This window comes from Artibeus jamaicensis, unplaced genomic scaffold (assembly GCF_021234435.1).
Source record: "Artibeus jamaicensis isolate MK-2021 breed Jamaican fruit bat unplaced genomic scaffold, CSHL_Jam_final contig_465, whole genome shotgun sequence".
In the NCBI taxonomy this organism is placed as follows: Eukaryota; Metazoa; Chordata; class Mammalia; order Chiroptera; family Phyllostomidae; genus Artibeus; species Artibeus jamaicensis.
This window is the reverse complement of record NW_026521843.1, coordinates 37,684,615-37,704,820: the sequence shown is the minus strand read 5'-3', so window position 1 is coordinate 37,704,820 and position 20,206 is coordinate 37,684,615. Positions and strand designations below refer to the sequence as shown.

Below are 20,206 nucleotides of genomic sequence, written 5' to 3'. Positions count from 1 at the left end.
ATGATTAAACCTCGGCTATCTTTAATTCCCTGAGGGGAAATAAGATGATGTATGTGTGTGTATGGAAAATATTTTCAATGGTAAACTGTTAGAGAAATATCTAGGCGCTGTTACTAGAATTCTTCATACATGTTATACAAGCATATTCATTTGTAATAATAATCTCAAAGAAGGCAGAAGGTGTACCAGTTAGGGCTGTGTTTAGCACTATAGCAGAAAGCTCAAATTACACTGATTCAAACTAGATAGAGTTTATATATAACAAGAGCAGGGGTTGCTGTTTAGGGTAGGTAATAGTGTCTCTATTTTGTCTTCACAGGCACAACGTCCTTGTGTGTTTCTGCTTGGCCATCTCTAGCTCACTGCTTCAATCCTTGGTGTCACTTTATAGCCTAAAATGGACTATTAGTGGTCCAGTCATTACATCTGCATTTCAGGCAGGGAGTAGGAAGAATAAGGGGAAGGGGACAAAAGGGTCGAAAAGGATGTCTAGTGGAAGGTCAGAAAGCATTAGTCCTTTGTACAGAGCTCTTCTATTGTGACACTCTGTGACTGCAACCTGTATATAGTTCATTGTGAGGTGAGGGGATGTTTTCTTCTACCTGGGTAGATTCCTGGATTCTCTTGCTGAATGAGAAGGAGATAGAGACATTGTGTAGATGGCCAGTGACCTATGACATGTGACTGTATGTGATTTATATGATCTCCATTGTGGACTATGTGGGCCGCAGTTCATGATCTATAGTTATTTGACATAATGGTGGTGACTTAAAAATTTTGGGTATAATTTTAGCTTATTGATTCACTTTACCTTAAAAGTTGCCAGCCTAGATTTTTTCTTCAGTTATCATTTGTAATTCTACTAAGAATGCTTTGTCTGGAAAAATTGCATTTATGTCTTTATGTTATTTTGGTGGCATTACAATCAAGTTTGAATTAGGGTAGCAAATAAGATTGTGAAATAATAATTGCCCCTTCTTCAGTTTTCAAAAAATATGCAGATTTTTTAAGAACCAGTTTTAGGATGGGATATTTGGATAGCTCAGATAGTCTTAGTTCTCATCCAGCTTTGAGTAGGCCCATGGTTACTATTAACTTTACCTGAACTTATTTTCTTAAAAGTGATATCAGAAATCTTTAGAAACTCCACTAAATAAAATGAATCAATACAAGTAAGTGAGTTAATGCGCCTAAAACAACTAGAACAGTGCTTAGCATAAACATAACTTCTCCCTAACAGTAGCTTTATGTTGCACTAATTTTAGTGTTAAATGACATTTGTTAATAAATATAATGATGCTTTTTAAGGAGAGAGTATTAAAAAAAGGTGGAGGGAAGTTTTTTTTTCCCCTTTCAGGCCTTGTAGAACAGAAAAATATTGATCAATCTATGCCTTATTTGATAATGAAGTTTCTAAAAGGAACCTTCAATAATTTCCCTCTATCTCATTCTCCAAATTTAAGAAAATATTTATATACTTACCTCATAGAGATATAATTATTTAACATGTAGAGTATTATTCTCCTTGTAGCATGCATCATGGTTATTGACATGTTTTTTGCTTGCCCAGTATGTGAAGCCCCAACCCGTTGAATAAACAGGTTGAACTATTCTTTGTGTGAGTCTTCACAGGCCAAATTATACTTCTCACTAAAGACACTGTAAGGTCCAATGTCTCCCCAACCCCAGTGAGTGAAGGTATGGACAAATGTCTGAAGTGCCATCTATGGGATGTTGCAGCCTAGGATTTTGAATCTGGGTGATGATATAGAGATGCTGGGCCTGTTGGGGGGCTTCCAGTGAAATTAAAATAGAGGGAAGTCAAGTCCTGACTACCCTTGTGGTGTGACATGGTGATGTTCTCTGCTGCCTACCTGCCCACTTCCTGTGGGGCCTACATACTTTCCAGTTAATTCTCCACTCTGCTCATCAATTCCATGAGTTCCCATAGACCTAATAAATTCATTTTCTCTTTATATTATCCAAGGCTGACTTCTCTTACTTGCAACCTAGAATCTTGATTAGCTCAACATGCACCAAACAATTGAGAAAAAGAAATACTAAAAATATATGAAACATGAGAAATGGGAGCTACTTTTTGAGTGGACATAATTCAGTGAAATGTGGAAATATTAGAAGTAATAACACTGCATTAAATTTTAAAAATCTTTTTCTGATTACATTTTTAGAAAATGTGAATGGCACCCATAGTTTGGAAGTCCTTTCTCACTGAATTGCTTTGCACATTCAAAGTGTCATTTTCTCTGCTGTATTCAGTCAAACTCAAAGGAGCCATACCTATTAGTTTTGTAATTATTTTATAGTGGGAAAAGTGCCAAATAAACATTTCCTCTCAATTCTACTGGTAATGTGGTAAATATTCATAATTCAGTTGTCTGTTTTCCCATGGGAAAGAGAAATGAGCTTTGGATCTAAATGCTGAATCTTCTTTCAATGACAGATTTTTTGTGGTCAGAAAGAAGGCAAGTGTTTCCTTTGTCATCCTGGCTGATTTTTTCTTTTTTGCTGGGTTTTCACAACGCAACTAGGAGAGATTGCCACAGAACTAATTGATGGCTGACAGAGTGGACCAAATAACCTGAAAGATTCAGAGGGTATTTTATTTGCTCTTAGAGAATATAATCCAAGTCTAAAACAAGTATTGGGTTGGCCAAAAAGTCTTTTTAGGTTATTCTTTTTCTGTAAAATAAAAGACACATTTTTCATTTTCACCAATAACTTTATTGATTTGGGTATTTTTAGTATACTGGCTATCTCCCTTATGGTAGATCATTGATTATTCTCATTGTCTCGATTTGATCACCATTAACTTCAACTGGTCTTCTAGACCATGGAACGTCATCCAGCCAGAAATCTCTAGCATGAAACTTTGAAAACCATTTTGGAAATGTTTGATCGGTCACAGCATCTTGTCCATACACTGCCCAGCTTTTTTTTTTGGGGGCATTTCAGTTGTGTTTTACCTTTCTCAAAGTAATGAAGCATAATATGCCAAAAATCTTGTGTACATGCTTTCATCTTCAGTATGAAGATGAAATGGCTACACAAAAATTCACCAATTTTGATAAGTGTTTTTAAATGTACACTGATATGACAGCTGTCATAGTATAATGGAACAAAAATTGTTTCAAATAAAATTAAAGACAACTAAACACTATTAGAGCCATCATATGGAAAAAAAAAACCCCAAAAGAACATTTGGCCAACCCAGTAGATAACATTATTATTCTACAAACACATAAATAATTTTTCTTGCTTATTTGAGCCAAATTAATCTGCTTAAGACAATTAGTGTTCAACTCCCTTCCAGAGTATACCTTGGTTACCGTGAGGTGTTGGTAGATGCAAAGAGGTGTGTGTGAAATATCTGTGAAGGAAGCACCGTGCTCTCCTGGACCTCTTTCGTCTCTGAGTATGCAGCCATGTGAGTCCTGTGTTCCTTATGCATAGCCAAAGTGTAGAAGGTTTATGACTTAGTGAAAATGCAGATATAGTAGTGTTCTTGACCAACCTGGCAAGCTGTCCTTGAGTATAAGATTTCACACTTAAAAAAATATTTTAAAGAGAGAAAGAGACAATTATATGCATGCTGTCTCTGAACACTAGGGTAGCATTCTCTGAATTCACAAACATAATGACTGTTCATCTTATTCTCTTGGGATAGTGGAGTGGGAATTTACATATTTTGCTTTGGAGGGGCTTTCAAAGTCATCTACTGCTATTATTCATATACCATTGGATTAAGAAACATAGGTCTCCAATATCAGTAAGAGCTCATGTAGTGGATTTGCTGATTTAAGAAAAAGAAGAATACATAGTACAAAAAGGAAGAATGCAGGGTTTCATTTGGGATGAATCTTTGTAGGTCAAAATACAGAATGATAGTGCAGTATCTGTTTGCTTCATCTTTACCAGGGAGATAAATAGTATATTGGCTGATGGGCACTTGTTATACTTTCAAGTTCCTTGGTGGCTTTAAGCTGTTCTCAGCTCTCCCTGATTAGAAACAAGCTAAAGATGTTTAGCACTCCTCACAAGGCTCTTCGTCCTGAAGATTTAATAGTTGATGGCTAACGTAATAATATTTTGAGAAACAAATAGTGCAAAATGTTCTGGCAAAGTGTCTTTTTTTCTTTATGTAATCTGACCATACTTTTTCTTCAAAAACTTCAAAACTCCTTACTGTGTAGTAGTTTTATTTTCTAGCACTAGCATTCTGCTAGTTGTGGTTATGATAACCACTAATAATTTTTCCCTCTCTTGCTTATCATGATCTTTTTAAAAATTAATCTTTATTGTATTTCCTTACATTACCTTTTAGTCCCCTTGTGCCTTCCACTGCCCCCCACAGCAATCACCACACTGCTGTCCACATTCATGAGTTCTTTTCCCATTTTGCTCAATTCTTCTACCCTCTAATTTCTCCACCCCTCCACTAGATATCATCCTGATCTCCATCTATGGGTCTGTCTCCAGTTTACTTGTTGGTTCATTTTGTTCATTAGATTTCACATGTGAGTGAAATCGTGTGGTGTTTGTCTTTCTCTGACTGGCTTATTTCACTTAGTATAGTGTTCTCCAGGTCCACCTATATTGTTGCAAAGGGTAAACTTTTCTCTTTTTTTATGGCCATTTTGTATTCCATTGTGTAAATGTCCCATAGTTGTTTTATACACTCATCTATTCATAGATACATATTCACCAATATATCTGATAAGGGGTTAATATCCAAAACCTACAAAGTATTTACAAAACTTAACACCAAACAAACAAACAAAAATCAACCCAATTGAAACACGGGCAAAGGACCTGAATAGATACTTCTCCAAAGAGGATATACAGATGGCCAATAGACATATGAAAAGGTGCTCAGCATCACTAATCATCAGAGAGATGCAAATTAAAACCACAGTGACATATCACTTCACACCTGTCAGAATGGCCATCATCAATAAATCAACAAACCACAAATGTTGATGAAGATGTGGAGAAAGGGAAATCTTTTTGCACTGTTGATGGAAATGCAGACTGGTGCAGCCACTGTGGAAAGTAGTATGGAGATACCTCAAAAAATTAAAAATGGATCTGCCTTCTGACCCAGTGATTCCACTTCTGGGAATATATGTGAAGAAACCCAAATCACTAATTGGAAAGAACATAAGCACCCCTGTGTTCCTTGCAGTGTTATTTACAATCACCGAGGTATACAAGCAGTCTCATGACCTTTTGATAGAGCTCACCTTCCAAATAGTTCCAGTGATTTTACTCTTTGTAGATTTTTAAGATCCTATAGCTTTTCCTTCCTACTTAGGCCCTCATCTAACTTTTGGGTTCAGAGAGTGAATTTTCTGAAGCATGCACAGACTGTCAGTCTTCTCTGTGCTACCTTTAAATTGCTGTTCTTGGAGTTTGTCCATTTTCCAAGCTCTAAGAATTCTGGGCAGCACAGACAACAGAGCTGAAAACCTTTGGAACCATACCTGGCTCTCCCTCGTCACTGTCACATGCAATCACTTGCTTTATCTTTTTGATGTTTACCTTTCAGTGTCTCACACATCCTACAGATGCTTTCCATTCAGACAGTGTTTCTATTTATGTTCCCTTTACTTACCTAGACTGATGCAAGGGGCTCCCAGCTGAATTCTACAAATCTTTTTCTACCGACTCTGAAGCATATTAACCAGTAGCTTGATGCCTTAAAACATAGATCTCCGTCTATTAACTTATTGATTAAAGTACCATTTATTGTATCCCCAGATGTTCCAGCATATCTCCAAGTCTTCCCCTCTGCCCCACCCTTGAGCCTAATCGGGATAGTTGATTTTCTCTGAACATTCTCTACAGTCTCCCATCCCTGTCTTTATCAATGTTATTGCCTCACTCTAGAGTGTTCTTTCTCTTCATTGTCCCTCCTAAAAGTTGTATACAGCTACCAGTCCCAATATAAACTGCAGTCTCTTTGGTGAAGACGTTCTGAAGACCATACCTGGAGGCCATCTTTCTCTCCTTCTTTGAATCCCTATGGGTCTGTGACTAACGGCCCCACAGCAGCTACTGTGTCTCAGAGCAATGCGAGTGCTTTTCCTTTCTCTACTGTGAGTTCTTCAAAGGCAAGAGACTCTTTTTTCTTGTATTTGTCTCTCCTACATTTTTTAACTTGAAGAATTTCATGCTATAGGAGCTGAGATATTCATTAAATAGAATTCTTGATGATTTCGGGAAAAAAATAACATTCTTTTTAAGTCACTTGACCTAATATTAACATAAAATTCTATCACTGCTTTGTTATTTTATGCAAGCAGATTTTCCATGAGGTCCCATTAGGCAAAAGTCTATGAAATGAAACAAAAATATTAGATAAAAAAGACTCTTGTGGATTCAGTTTATTTTACTTTGCTTATACCTAACTGAACCCTTATCTGCATTTGTATGACCCATAACCAGACTATGTCATGGTCCTCACAATCACTTGGATAATTTTCATAGCAGGTACTTTGTTATGGAACTGTGTCAATTAAAAATGTCTGCTCACATACTACATACATTTTCCTCTTGTGTGTTGGAGCAAGAGTTGCTCTTGTGTCTTTTCACGATTAATGCCACCACCTGTGCATTTTTTTAAACCTCATCCTTTTCTGTCTGTTCTGAGACTTAGCATCATAAAACCTTTTTTCCCTCACAAGTCTTTTAAATTCCTCCCTTTCCACTAACTGCTTCCTTTCAACCAAAATAATGTATGCAAGTCTTCACTTACTTGAAACCACAGTTTTCCCTGAGCTACAATACTATCATACTTTCTTTTTTCCAGCTCAAGCAACTTCCTGAAAACAAAGTCTATCCTGACTTCCTCCATTACCATGCTCTGCATTTGCTCACTGTGGTTGGGTTCTACGTGACCTCCCCACTGACAGTGCCTTTGGAAAGGTCTCTTACTATTTATTTCTAAGCATCTATTTTCCATTTCAACTGAAATACTTTGTAGTATTCTGAGAAAATCAACCACATTTTTCTCGAAACTCTTTTCTCTTCTGGAATACTCTTGTTTCATAACCTTTTCCCTTCTCTTTCTTTCACCAATATTTATTCAGCACTAAGTGCACTGTTGGAGAAAATGGGGATACAAAGGCTCAGCTTAACATTGTCTTAGAATTTAGTCTCAATAGACAAGCTGTGGGCATGTTATGCACCAAGAGTTATATAATAAAATTTTACAATTCAAAATGATTTTTATTTTAAATGGATCTAATACATGGGCTATTACCTAAGTCTCTTAACAGCTATTTCTTTTTTTAGCAGTTTCTACCTCAAACTCATGCTTCTTAATATGAGTTGCATTTTTCCAAAATAAATCATTCTGATCATAATGTTCTCCTTGTTTCAATAGTTCTCCGGTAGCTTCCTAAAATTAGACTTTTCAGCAAAATCAGAGCTCTCTGTATCCTTGTGACATGTTTAGCCACCTGGACTGCTTACTACTTCCTAAATGCTCATGAAACTTTCGTCCATGACCCTTTCACTGTATGAGCATCACTGCTGTGGAAGGCAGGCTCTGCCACAGCCCCAGTGATCCTGACCTCCTGGCATTCATACCCTTGTGTAACACCCTCACCTTGAGTGTGGGCTGGATTATAGTGACTTGATTATAATGAATAGAATATGGCAGAAGTACTATGATGTCAGTCCTGAGGTTACGTTATGAAGATCGGCTTTCTGCCTTGGGTGTACTTGCTCTCTGCCTTTGTCTGTTTCTCTGGGACCTCTCACCTGGAGGGAGCCAGATGCCTGTCGTTAGGCATCCCTGTGGAAAGACCCACATGACAGGGGCTGAGGTTAGCCAGCAACCACGTGGTGATCTTGCAAGTGAGAGCCTTCAGATGATACTGCAGCTCCAGCCAACTGCTTGATTGCAATCTCATGAGATGCACTGAGTCAAAGAAACTAAATTAAACTGCATCCAGACCCCTAATCCACAGAAACTGCAAGATAATAAATGAAATGTTTGCTGGGTTAAGCCATGAAATTCTGGGATAACTTGTTTCATAGCAATAGGTGACTAATACATTTGCTCAACCTTCTGCCTTTCTTTACCCATCACTATATATACTGAGTTCTAACACTACCTATTTCTACCTAGTCACCAGCCTGTTGACAATGTTCCCTTCTACACCTGTACTGTTTTGTCGGTGGTCTTCACTGTTACTTATCATCTCTCCCTTATTTATGCCCCTGAGGAGATAAACATCTTTAATGGTAGCAACTGTTCCACACATTTTCACAGTTCCTACAAAATGTAGCAATTTTCTGAATGTGGTGAGAATGTAGAGCATATCTGTTGAGTAAAATAATGAGACTGTGCTTGATTAATCATCAAAATAAGCATGAGGGCAATACTGATTATAAAAAGAGTGATAAACATTTCAAATTTCTGGTAAAGCTTGAAAAAACAAAAGGTAGGCAGGGAGGAGTGGCAGGGTCCTTCTGGACCCATGACACTGCAGAGAGTCTGGGAAGCACAGAGGATGCGAGAGCGGTTAACGAGTAGTTGGTAGAAAACAGGGTTGAGGTGAATATGTGACTGAACCAAGGCTCATGCCATGTTCAGCTGTGTGTTTTTTGATTTTAGATACAAAGGCTTGTACTTCCTATGAGGCAGATACACACGGAAAAATGTAGGCCAACTGCACCTCATGTAACACATGGTGTGTGTTTACTAAATATTTGATCTAACTTGAAAATGGAAGCTGGGGAGTGATTTCGTGGGTCTTAACTGGTAAGCTTTGAACTTTATAACTGGTTGGAAAGCCCCAGAGGCATCTGAGCCAGACGGCAGCAGCGTTTCGGTGGTTTAGTCCGACCGTTCAGACGATGATGTGCATACCTAGACACGGACTCATTAGGAGTGAGTGTAAGTAGGAAGCAACTAGTTGAGTCACGAGCTTACAAACTAAATAGGTGCTCAAATTTGGCATCCTATTTCTAAAATCTGAGGGAATCTCTGCAGCAGTAGACTATCTCAAACTTTATCATTCAAATAGAGTTTAAAATTGTTCAGTGCTTACAACCACTACTTAATTCTTTGTAGAAGTCTAAGGAGATGAGTGTGTTATTCTACACTTCGACATTCAGAAAGAGATTGATGAATTGATCAATTCCAGTCATTTATTGGTGGCCAATAAGCCTTTAGAAGTTGCATGTGCAGTGGGATGTGTATATGGGAGACCACCTACACCCTGACACAGTATTTGTTCTCCATGATACACCTTTTGAAAATTCATAGTATTATTAAGACACTGAAAGCTCATAGGTTGTCAGGATGACATAGAGTGGAGCAATTCATTACAAACTATTTTATTCAGTCTTCCAGCTGGTCACAGCCTATGAATTCACGGAGTTTGCTGTCCAGCAGGAAGTGTCTCACAGGGAACAACAGGGGACCACGCACTGGATTTCTCCAGTCGGTCTCAACAGTGCATAACATGGGGACACATTTCATTAAAAGCTACGTCAGTTCTAATGTTTTACTGATGTTTCAAAAAAGTGAGGAAAGTTAAGAAGGTAAACATACACATGAAAGATGAAAGAGAGTAAGAGAGTGAGGAGTGGGTGAAGGAACGCTGGAGAGAAGAAATTAAAGTGAAAATGAAGAAGTGCCTGGAGCACGGGAGTGGGGGTGGCAAGGCTGAAGCGTGGGGCTGACGGGTGGACGGGGAGTCGAGGGAATGGACAGGGAAGACAGCAGAGACTGCGGCCGGTGAGAAAACTAGACAGACAGGAGGAAGCATAACTTGATCTGTGATAGAAAAAGGAAATGAAAGTAAAGGGTGAAGGCAGAAAAGAAAAAATATACTTAGTATTTAAATAGTACTTTCCGTGTTCAGAAAGTTTTATAAACATTAACTAGTTAACTCCTCCAGCCCTGGGCATAACCATTATTGTCATAGTTATTATTACTAATAACTGAAGGTTAAAGGGGTCAGAAAGGGTTAGGCACACACAACTCTAAATTTTGTACCTGTGTTTTATTTCTCTGACGTGAAAGCGGGAGCTGGAAGGAGAGTTTCATTTCAGGTTCCTGCAGATGCGGTATCACTAGGTAAACACAGCATTTATTTTGCTTTTCTCACCCCATGACCTTAGGCCACAGGGTCTGAAGATGCAGCCTCTCCATCTGGCTGTCAGGAATTCTCCTGCAACTCCTCCTTGATGGTGGGACATAGAAGAGCTTTCAATTCAGTTTCAGGACTTTTAATTGTCTGGATTATTATTAATATTATTTCTAAGAACAGCATACACCTCCTTCGGAAGACAGTTTAATCACAACAACCGTGGGGACCAGTAGCACGGTCCACAGTGGCCAAACGACACTCACTGTGTTTGTTTCGAAGCCTGTCCCCTTCCTCAGACCCTGCCGAGCTGGGCCGAGAACTCCCCATGCAGGAGCAGTTCACAGTGTCTGAGCTTGCTAACCACACTCTTGTTTTCCCAGAGGGAAAATATTATAGAGTGGATTGAACCATCTTTGAAGGTACATAATGAGATTCACTTTTTATTCCAGTCAGAGTGAGCAAGGAATCACATGCCTAAAATAATGTACATTTTGCTTTTGTTATGATCTTTCTTCTACCTAATTAATTAGATTGCAGATTTAGGGTGAAAAAGGAAGACTTTGGGTAAAATAGCCACCGGTCATGTTCTGTGTCTGGAAACATCTGCGAAATGGTCCATGTTTTAAAAGTGAATTTTAACATGAGTCCAGGTAGTTGTAAACCAAAGAAGTGATAGCGATTGTGTGTTGGGGTGCGTGTGTGTGAACAAGGTGTATGTTGGAGTTGAAAACAGTTTCTCCATATTTCAGTTTAACATCCACCTTTTTTTAAACCAAACAAATTTTATAAGATTGATTTTCTTTAGCTTTGGTGCACATTACTTGCTGCTTAGGTTCTTTCTTTCTTAAATTTTTTTTATTTTAACATTTTTCTTGTTGTTTAAGTACAGTTTTTTTGCCTTTTACTCTCATCCCAGTCCACCCCCCAGTCCTCCTACCTCTCTCCCCTGTTTCCACCCCCCCCCTTTATTGTCCATGTGTCCTTTATCATTGTTCCTGCAAACCCTTCACTCTTTTCCCCTGAAGTTCACTCCCCTCTCCCCTCCGGTCACTGTCAGCCTGTTCTCAATTTCTAAATTAGGATTCCTTAATCCTCATAGAGTATAGAACATTCTTCAAAAAGTTGTAATTTTAAATTCATGTGTATAAAATGTTACTGCATCATTTATTATGCTTATGTGGCCATCTCTTTTATGTGAAACAAATTGGATAAATATTCTATTTATTGAATTTGAAAGGTAAAGATGAATATAAACTAACTGGCTACTTAGTTTAGGTAAAAATCTTTGTTTTCATATAGCTACAGGATCTTACAATTCTTCAAGACTCTTTATATAATTCTTAAACTACACAAAAGAAAACTTTCTACCTTCACTAATACCATATTTTTTACACTAAAATAATAAAACAAACATGCCAAGGTTAAAAAGACAAAAACTTTAAATACATTCTATGTACTCCCACAAAATTAATGAAACTTTTCTGGAGATAGTTACCACTTGAAATCATGTACTAGAGCCTACAGACTTCACCAAGGAATTATACTTCTTTTATATTTTATTTCTCTCTGCTTTTTAATGTACATGTTTTAGTTCATTTGGTTTCAAGATGATCCCCTAGATAGTTTGATAAAATTCTTCAGAGCCATCATTGAAAATGAACAATTATACTCAAGGAAAGTTATGGTTTTTGAATTTATAAAATTATGTTTTCAGGATTTTATAGAAAATTAGAATGACCACACTTTTCTCGCTTAGTGTTCAGGAAGATGTGGGAGGGATGCTGAAAAGTAAAAAAAAATAGTTGTGGTTAAAGGAGTGTAGCCTGTAAATAAGTTTTCAGGGTTTCTTAATATAAATAACACCAACACGAATCACTGTTATTTTAAAAAGGCTTGTTTGTGTTCAGCAACATTCTCTAAGGCTATCACATTTTAAGAAACTGTGTAGATATATAACATTTTGAGTGCCTGCACCACAAACAATATATAATTTTTATAGAGTACAAATCAATATATATGAGACCTGGCTGGTTGGCTCAGTAGGCTGGGTGTCATCCTGCAAACTGAGAGTAAGTCAGCTTGATTCCCAGTCAGGGCACACGCCTGTGTGGAGGGCCAGCTCCCCAGGCAGGGGTGTGTGAGAGGCAACCTATCAGTGTTTGTCTTTCACATCGACGTTTTCTCCCTTTTTTTCTCCCTTCTTTCCTCTCTCTAAAAATAAATAAGTGAAATCTTTTAAGTATATATATATATATACATATGAAATAGAAAGAACTTTGAAATGTCACACTCCTGATACTCTGTTACAGAATCTGGAAGCAGGGAGGGATCAAGGTGTATTGACACGGTCTCAGAAGGCATCACAGAGGAGCCACATGCAAAACTGGAATCACATGATACTGCAGTAAATTATGGGAATAGTACTTTTTAGGATAACATATGCATATAGAACCAGTGAAATGAACCACTTCCTGTGTCTTAGCAGTGTTTATTCTCTTCAGCATTTCTCAGAGAGCAGGAGGTTTAATTAGTGGTCTGGTGCCGTAGTTGTGGTTTCGGTTTTGCCAAATGCACTGATTCTATTCTGCTCGGGAGCTGCTATAGGACAGAATCTCTTGGGTTCTACACATTGCAGAACTTTGCACAAAATACTCCTGTCTTTCAAATGCATATTTATTGAGATGTGAATCAGAATGTCTATTCTGAGTAAAAATCACTAAATTTTTTTAGAATCTTTGCAGAAAAGGAGGGCAGATATGAGGTATTCGTACCATTATCAATTAATTAGAATTTGTTGCTTTTAAAATATATCCCAAAATATTTTATGAACATTTAAACAGTATTTTCAGGATTTATATTTGAATAAAAGCTTAAAATATGTACAGAGGAATCTTGGTTCCTGAACTTAATTTGTTCTGAAAACTGTTTGAGAAACACTTTGTTTGAAAACTGAATCTCCTTTGTCACCTGAGAGACATGCAACTTGTCATACAGGTGTGAGCAAGGACAGTCAGGTGGAGAATTGAGACCCAAAGTTTTGTCAGACAACCTAGACATTTTTTTCCAAGAACAACTTGGTTGATAATGGAATTGTTCAAGAACCAAAATGTTTTAGAAGTGAGGTTTGACTGTATTTTTTTCTGAGAGTAAAAGAACCAATACATCATTAATGCTTTCCAAATAATATGTATGAAATAAAATTAATAAAGATCAGTGGAAATCTATTATAAAAAATTTAAATATGGCCATGGAGTTTGCATTGGCTTTTATTTTATTTAGGCAAGTACAAGAATATTGTTACCCATTATGGAAAACTAGGTGATACATTATCTTTTCCTCTAATTCAAAAATAGAGCATTTAAAACACAGTAACAGTGTGACCTGCATTATGAAACAGATGATTTCTCTGGGATGAGGTGATAAATTTACAACTGCTCATTTGGCCTTGAGTAGCCATCCCCAGAAAAGAAGAAACTACCAATATGATATTTCTAGAATTAAGTCTTCTAAACTTGGTATGATGGATGGAAATATCTTTCTCTCCTGAAAGAATGCATAAGGTGCTGTTTCGCCTGGCAAAAATATGGAAACTTTAACTGTACTATTTTTTTCCCCAGCAAGCAACCAGGCTCAAGACAAATCTATCAAACACATTCAGCTTCAAACTAAAAACTCTTATTCTGAATATCAATTCTGATAAACTGTGTGACTCTCAATTATGGAGTATGAAATTGCTGGTTCCTTGATGATAAAGGAACATGCTGCCTGAAGACACTACAATTTGACTGCAAGTAATCAATATACTACCTGGAAAGAGACCTAGATGTGCGTGTGACTTAGAAATGCTGAGAGTGTACACCAAAGCCTTCTACACAAGTCTTAGGTTGTTCCTAGTCAGTCTTCCTCAGGCCTGTCTGGTCACTTTCAGAGACATGAGGAACTTTTCTGAATAGGTAGAAGAAGCCTCTTCTGGAGTTTTCAGGAAAAGAACACTATTTTGTAGCTAAATATATTTCTACTTTTTCCCCCATGAAGCTTGCTGACATCGTGAAGTGGAGAGAGTGAAATGAAGCATCGGATCTTCTCCTAGGCCAGTGATGCGTGAGAGCGCTCTGCGTGTAAGTACATTTGCCAAATCTGAGTTTCAGAAAGTTTGTGTAACTTTCAATTCATTTTAATCAAAAGGAGAATGCTATGTTTACTGAGTATCCAGAGCTGTTTTTGAAATATGACTATAACATAGGAATCCTTTCAACCACCTACATTGTTTTCTATTTTTATCTTTATATCTGAGATTATGGAAACTACAAGGAGTTTTTAAGTGAAGTACTCTGGGTAACACTGGTGGAAAGTACCAGAGCCAGAGTTTCAGTCTGGTTCTTGATTGTGGCTAAGGCCTGTTATTGGAGGACCTTCCACTCGCATCCAGGTGCACAAGTAAGGCACAGTGCCTAACAATCTATTATACATTCCACATACGCCAGTCTTCAGGAGCTTGTTGAATTGCCTGAAGAGGGGCATTATAATAAGATTCCTTCAGTGTCAATTTCACCCGGGTTTTGCAATGCCACAGAGGCAAGGTGACGTTAATGGCGTGTTAGCTAATGTAGATTCAAGTCTGGAGGGTTGTTTTATTGTTTTTCGTGATGGTTGGCTGATCTGGAAAGAATGTATATTGTGTTGACTGAAGGAGACTGGATGACAAAAATAGCATAAGGAAAATGGGATGGGCCAGGGAGGATAGAAAACAGGGAGGAAAGGACGTCCTCACTGGATGGCCTCCTAGAGAATTATCTGGACTCTTCAGCAATATGAATGGAATGAAGAGAATCTGACAAAAACCATTTTATGTGGAGTTTTCTCAGAATTCACTTAGTGCTATTTGAATAGCCAACTGTTAAATGGAGTGAGGGAAAAAGAGCAGCAACCTTATGAAGACTTTCCCTTTTATGGTGTTTTTAAATTGTTTTGCAATTATTTTGGCGCATCACATTAGAAGGTAGCAAAGTTTCTTTGCACTGTGCGAGTCAGTCTCAGAACTTTCCAAACACATACACGTGCTAAGAAAGATGACTGCTTTGGCCAAGGCCAGCAGGGTCCCTGCCTGAGCTTGTCCCAGCCAGGGCCATGGACTCTCCCCTGCTTCTTCACCTGTGTGACTGGTATCCTGGGAAAGCTCAGCCCGGCTGCCCGTCGATCGTATCTGGCTGTAACTTAATATTCCCAAGTGAAACTTGCTTTGGGGTTATGGACCCTGGGAGGTGTTAGTTGCTCCTTCACAACTGCTGCCACAGACATTCTCAATTCTCCTCGGAGTAAAGGAGGTGTGAAAGGAGTTGCTGAGTCCTGCGGCAGCCTGCCGTGAGGTGGCCCACACAATTTCCCTTCACCACAGATCCTTTTACTCCTTTGAATGTGCTGATAATTCTCTGGGAATGGGAATATGTTTTCAGGGGAATATGGCTGTGGGAACAGAGGGGCTCCGCTGGTCTGGAGTTCACAGGTCTTTCAGTCTGGGAGGCCAGGAAGGGAAAGCAATCTCTCGTGGAGTGGGGGCGCCCTCTGCTGCCCAGGAGAAGAAGGTGCATATACCGAATGCTCTCCTTGCCAGCACTTCCACCTCTCGGTACAGGAAAACCTCCAAAATACTCCCTTTGAAACCAGATGCCCTCAGTTGATCACTGAGCATCTGGTTTTACTCAGATGTGGGGGCTTTGGCCTTTCAAAGAATTCTCATGGAGGCTGCATGTGCCGTGAGACAAGAGCCTATGTAGAATGCAGCTTTTCCTTGGTCATGAGCTGTGGTATACATAATCATTTCAGAATGATAGTTATTTGGCTTAATTTTTTATGAGCATAAGTGCCACTATGAAATGTGTATGTACGTGTGTGTGTGTGTGTGTGTGTGATAGAGAGAGAGAGAGAGGTCAGTTTTATCATGTATGTTTGAGAGAACTGAATATTGCAATTCCAGATTTGGGGGTTTCTGTATATTTTCCTTTCTAAATGTGCTTTTATGTTTAAAAAAGAACATTGAGAAATGTTCTTTGTGGCAAATGCAGTGCTTTTTAAACCATTTCTTGCTTTACTTTATAATGTATTTTATCTTTATGTGGGTAGGGATCTTATTATATAGTCTTACAGTTTACAAGACTTTCTTATATCTCATTGAATCATCATGAGAACTTTGCAATGTAGGCTACAGAGTTCCCATTTTATAGGCATAAAATCAAGGCACAAGTCGTACCCATTGATGCAGTGGTGTGAGAGACGACGGCTGTGTGAGCAGTTGTGGTGCATAGTAGTGAGCAGGTATTTAATATTTGTTAGCACCATGACTAAGTTTTTAAAGCATTGCTCGTTTATTCTTTATGTCAGCTCACAAGGGAGATCATATTGTACATGTGGTTTTATAGATATGGTAACAGAAGCTTTGAGAAGTTACTATAATTAGTACTCAAATAGAGAGTATGTGGAAAAGCTGAGTTTCATTTCATGCCAGAGGCTCTCATTGGATAGAAATTTTGTATGTAGAGAAGGTAATCCCTCACCTCAAGCAATTTAGAATGTTTTTTCTTGTGATAAAATACATGTAAGTTTTACCATTTTAACCATGTTCCTGTGTAGTTTGCTGGCATTAAGCAGATTCACATTGTGGAACAACCATCGCTGCCATTTACCTCCAGAGCTTTTTTATGTTCTCCAGCTGAAACTCTGCACCCGTGAAGCAGTGATACCTACATTCCCTTTCCCTCCAGCCCTTGGGGAAAAAACCCTGTTCCATTTTCTGTCTCTATGAATTTGACCATTCCAGGTACCTCATATAAGTGAAGTCGTACAATATTTGTTTGTATGGATATGTATCACATTTTATTCATTCATTGCTGGTCATTTGCAAGTTTTTTACCTTTCGGTTATTATGAATAGTGCTGCTGTGATCATTGGCATATAAATATCCACTTGAGTTTCCGCTTTCAATGATTTTGGGTATATACACAGAAGTGTGATTGCTGAATCATATGCTATGTTATGTGTAATTTTTTGAGGAACCATCACACTGCTTTTTAGAGTGGCTGCACCATTTTACACTCCCACCAGTGAAGCACAAGGGCTCCAATTTCAAGTCCTTGTCAACACTTGTTATTTTCTGTTTTTTTTTTTAAATATTAGCCATCCTAATGCATGTGAAGTGGTATGTGGTTTTGATTTGCATTTCCCTAATGGTTAGGGAAGTTTAATATCTTTTTATATATTTACTATCTATCTATATATCTTCTTTGGATAAATGTCTATTCAAGTCCCTAACTACGTCTTAATTGGGTTGTCTTTTGTTGTTGTTGAATTGTACAAGTTCTTTATACATTCTGAATATTAATCCCCTGTGAGGATTTTCTCTCATTCCATGCATTGCTCTTTTAGTCTGTTGATAGTGTCCTTTGATGCATAATTTTTTAATTTTTTATTAATTTATTTTTTTAAAGAGAGGGAAAGGGATAGAGAAAGGGAGAGACACATTGGTGTATGAGAGAAACATCAATCCTCTTGTAGGCCCCCCTACCAGGGACCTGGCCTGCAACCCAGGCATGTGCCCTGACTGGGAATCGAACTAGCAACCTTTTGATTTTTAGGACAATGCCCACCCTACTGAGCTACACCAGTCAGGGCCAGAAAAGCTTTAAAAAATTTTTTTTCGATGAAGTCTAATTTATTCTTTTCTTTTATTGCTAGTATTTTTGGTGTCATATGCAAGAAATTATTGCTAAATCTAATATTATAAAGGTTTTTTCCTATGTTTTCTTCTTAGTCCTTACATTTAGATCTTTGATTTTCTTTAATTTTTGTATATAGTGTATAGTAGGGGTCCAACTTTATTTTTTTGCATGTGGGTATCTATTTTTCCAGTGCTCTTTATTGAAAAGATAAAGAGCATTATCTGTTTGTTCCCCACCGAATGGTTTTGGCACTCTTGTTGAAATTCATTTGATCATATATGCAGAGATTTATTTCTGGGCTCAGTATTGTACTCCATTGGTCTGTATGTCATTCTTTATGCCAGTGCCATACTGTTTTGGTAACTGTAGCCTTATAATAAGTTTTGAAATCTGGAAGTGTGTTTATTTTCAAGATTGATTTGACTATTTGAAGACTCTTTAAATTCTATATGATTTTTAGGTCAGATTGCTCTATTCCTGCAAAAAAATGTCATTAGGACTTTGATGGAGATTACATTGAATTTACAGATTTTTTTCTGAATAGTATGGACATTTTAACAACATTTTCTTCCAATTCATGAGCACAGGATGTATTAACATTTATTGGCATCTAATTTTGTTTGGCAAAACAAAATTCATTATTAGTATATAGAAATACAACTCATATTTTGCATGTTGATTTTGTATCTTGCTACTAGTTTGCAGTTCTGAAGCTTAGGTCTTTCAACTGCGTTTACCATTGACTTCCTACTATTCATAGTGGTTAACATGAGAAGTATGACCATTTATTTCTATGATACAAAAATTTTGATCTTATGCCAATTTTTAACAAAATTTGTTTTGGCTTGAGTGTTTTCGTGGATTCCAACATTTTTTCAGCGATTCAGTTAATGAGAAAGAAAATCAATCTAATTTTTTGTATATATGTGTTATGCAATTATGGGTGATAATCTGAATGATTTAAAAGTTTTAATTTCCAAATCTACAAACTAGTTTGGTGTTATATTCGCATAGCTGTGGTTCTCAAAGTTGTTTTAACCTGTACAAAGAAAATTAAAGTATGTGTTTACTCATCGCATTCATTTTGTCTAAAAGCTGAACTCTAAACTCTGCAACTCAGATGGCTGAGGTAGATTTGGATACTATAATTCATCCTATTTGATTGCCAGTCACCTAGATAATAGCCATAGCACTAGTTTTAAAAATAGAGTATCAGTACTTTAGCCCCTGACAAGAATAATACAAAAAAAACCCCATAAACCAATTTCACTTATGACTATAGATGTAAAAATGTTAAACACAATATTATCAAATTCTGATTATTTCAGATAAAAACTGTACTAAGTGCAGTTTAATCTAGAAATTAAAGGGTATGATCTATGATCATAAAAAATTATGAAAACCCAATAGCTGTTGAAAGTGCATTTATAAATGTAACATATTCATGAATCAAAACACACTTTCAGGAACCTGGAAATAGGTTACCTCTTTTACACAACAAAATTTATGTTTAAAACTAACAGCCAATGTTCACTTAGTAGAAAAGTCAGAAAGATGCTCCTCATCACCTCCATTAGCCATCACAATACTAGGAGTTCTAATCGCTACATAATGGTACCAAAACCAACAAGAATGCTGCTAGTAAGTATTTTTAAATATAAGAAGATGACCAAAATGTGTAAGATATAATTTTATTAATCTGGAAACCAGAAGTTAATCAATTGAAAAGCTATCAGTAAGTAATAGTAAATTCAGGAACATGCCAGTCGCCAATTTAATGTAAAGAATATAAACATTTTCTATATACCATGAGTGACAATCAGAAATGGAAAAACATTTCATTCACAACAGCAGCTCCTATCTTCATCATGTTCTCACTGATTCTTTTGTAAACATAAACTGGTTTTGTACTTTCTATTCTATTTCATTGTATGACTATATATTTTGGGCCAGAGTGACAATGCTTTTTCTATTGTCATTCTATTGTATGTCTTAATGTTTGGCTGGGGAAAATCGCCATGCTTCCAAGTACACTATTAAACTATTTACAGATGTTTTTGCTCTTTTAGCTAGTGATGTTTGCTTTGTTCTTCAAATTGAATTTTAGAGTCACAGTTCAGCTTTAAAAAAAAAACATCCTATTGGGGTTTTTGGAAATAATTCTCTAGTCTCAGCAATTTTTGAAGTAGAAGGACTGTAGAACTCAGATCACTTTCCCTCATCATACATATAAGGAAGAAATACTTGAGACTCTGGATGCAGGATTCTTCAATGGCACACAGCAGCATTTACTACTATGCACGTGTTACGTGACTCTGGGAGACACGGATGTGAAATGGAGCTTGTCTTCTGGAAGCAAGATATAAA

General features: G+C 37.3%; 1 long non-coding RNA gene across 1 annotated transcript in view; it reads left to right on the top strand.

Moving 5' to 3' along the window:
- LOC128627708 (uncharacterized) overlaps positions 1 to 20,206 on the top strand; it is a 248,868-nt gene that overhangs the window by 106,961 nt on the left and 121,701 nt on the right. The window contains exon 2 of the long non-coding RNA XR_008392001.1: positions 14,163 to 14,245. This is a non-coding gene — a long non-coding RNA (uncharacterized LOC128627708). The remainder of the gene's footprint in view (positions 1 to 14,162; positions 14,246 to 20,206) is intronic.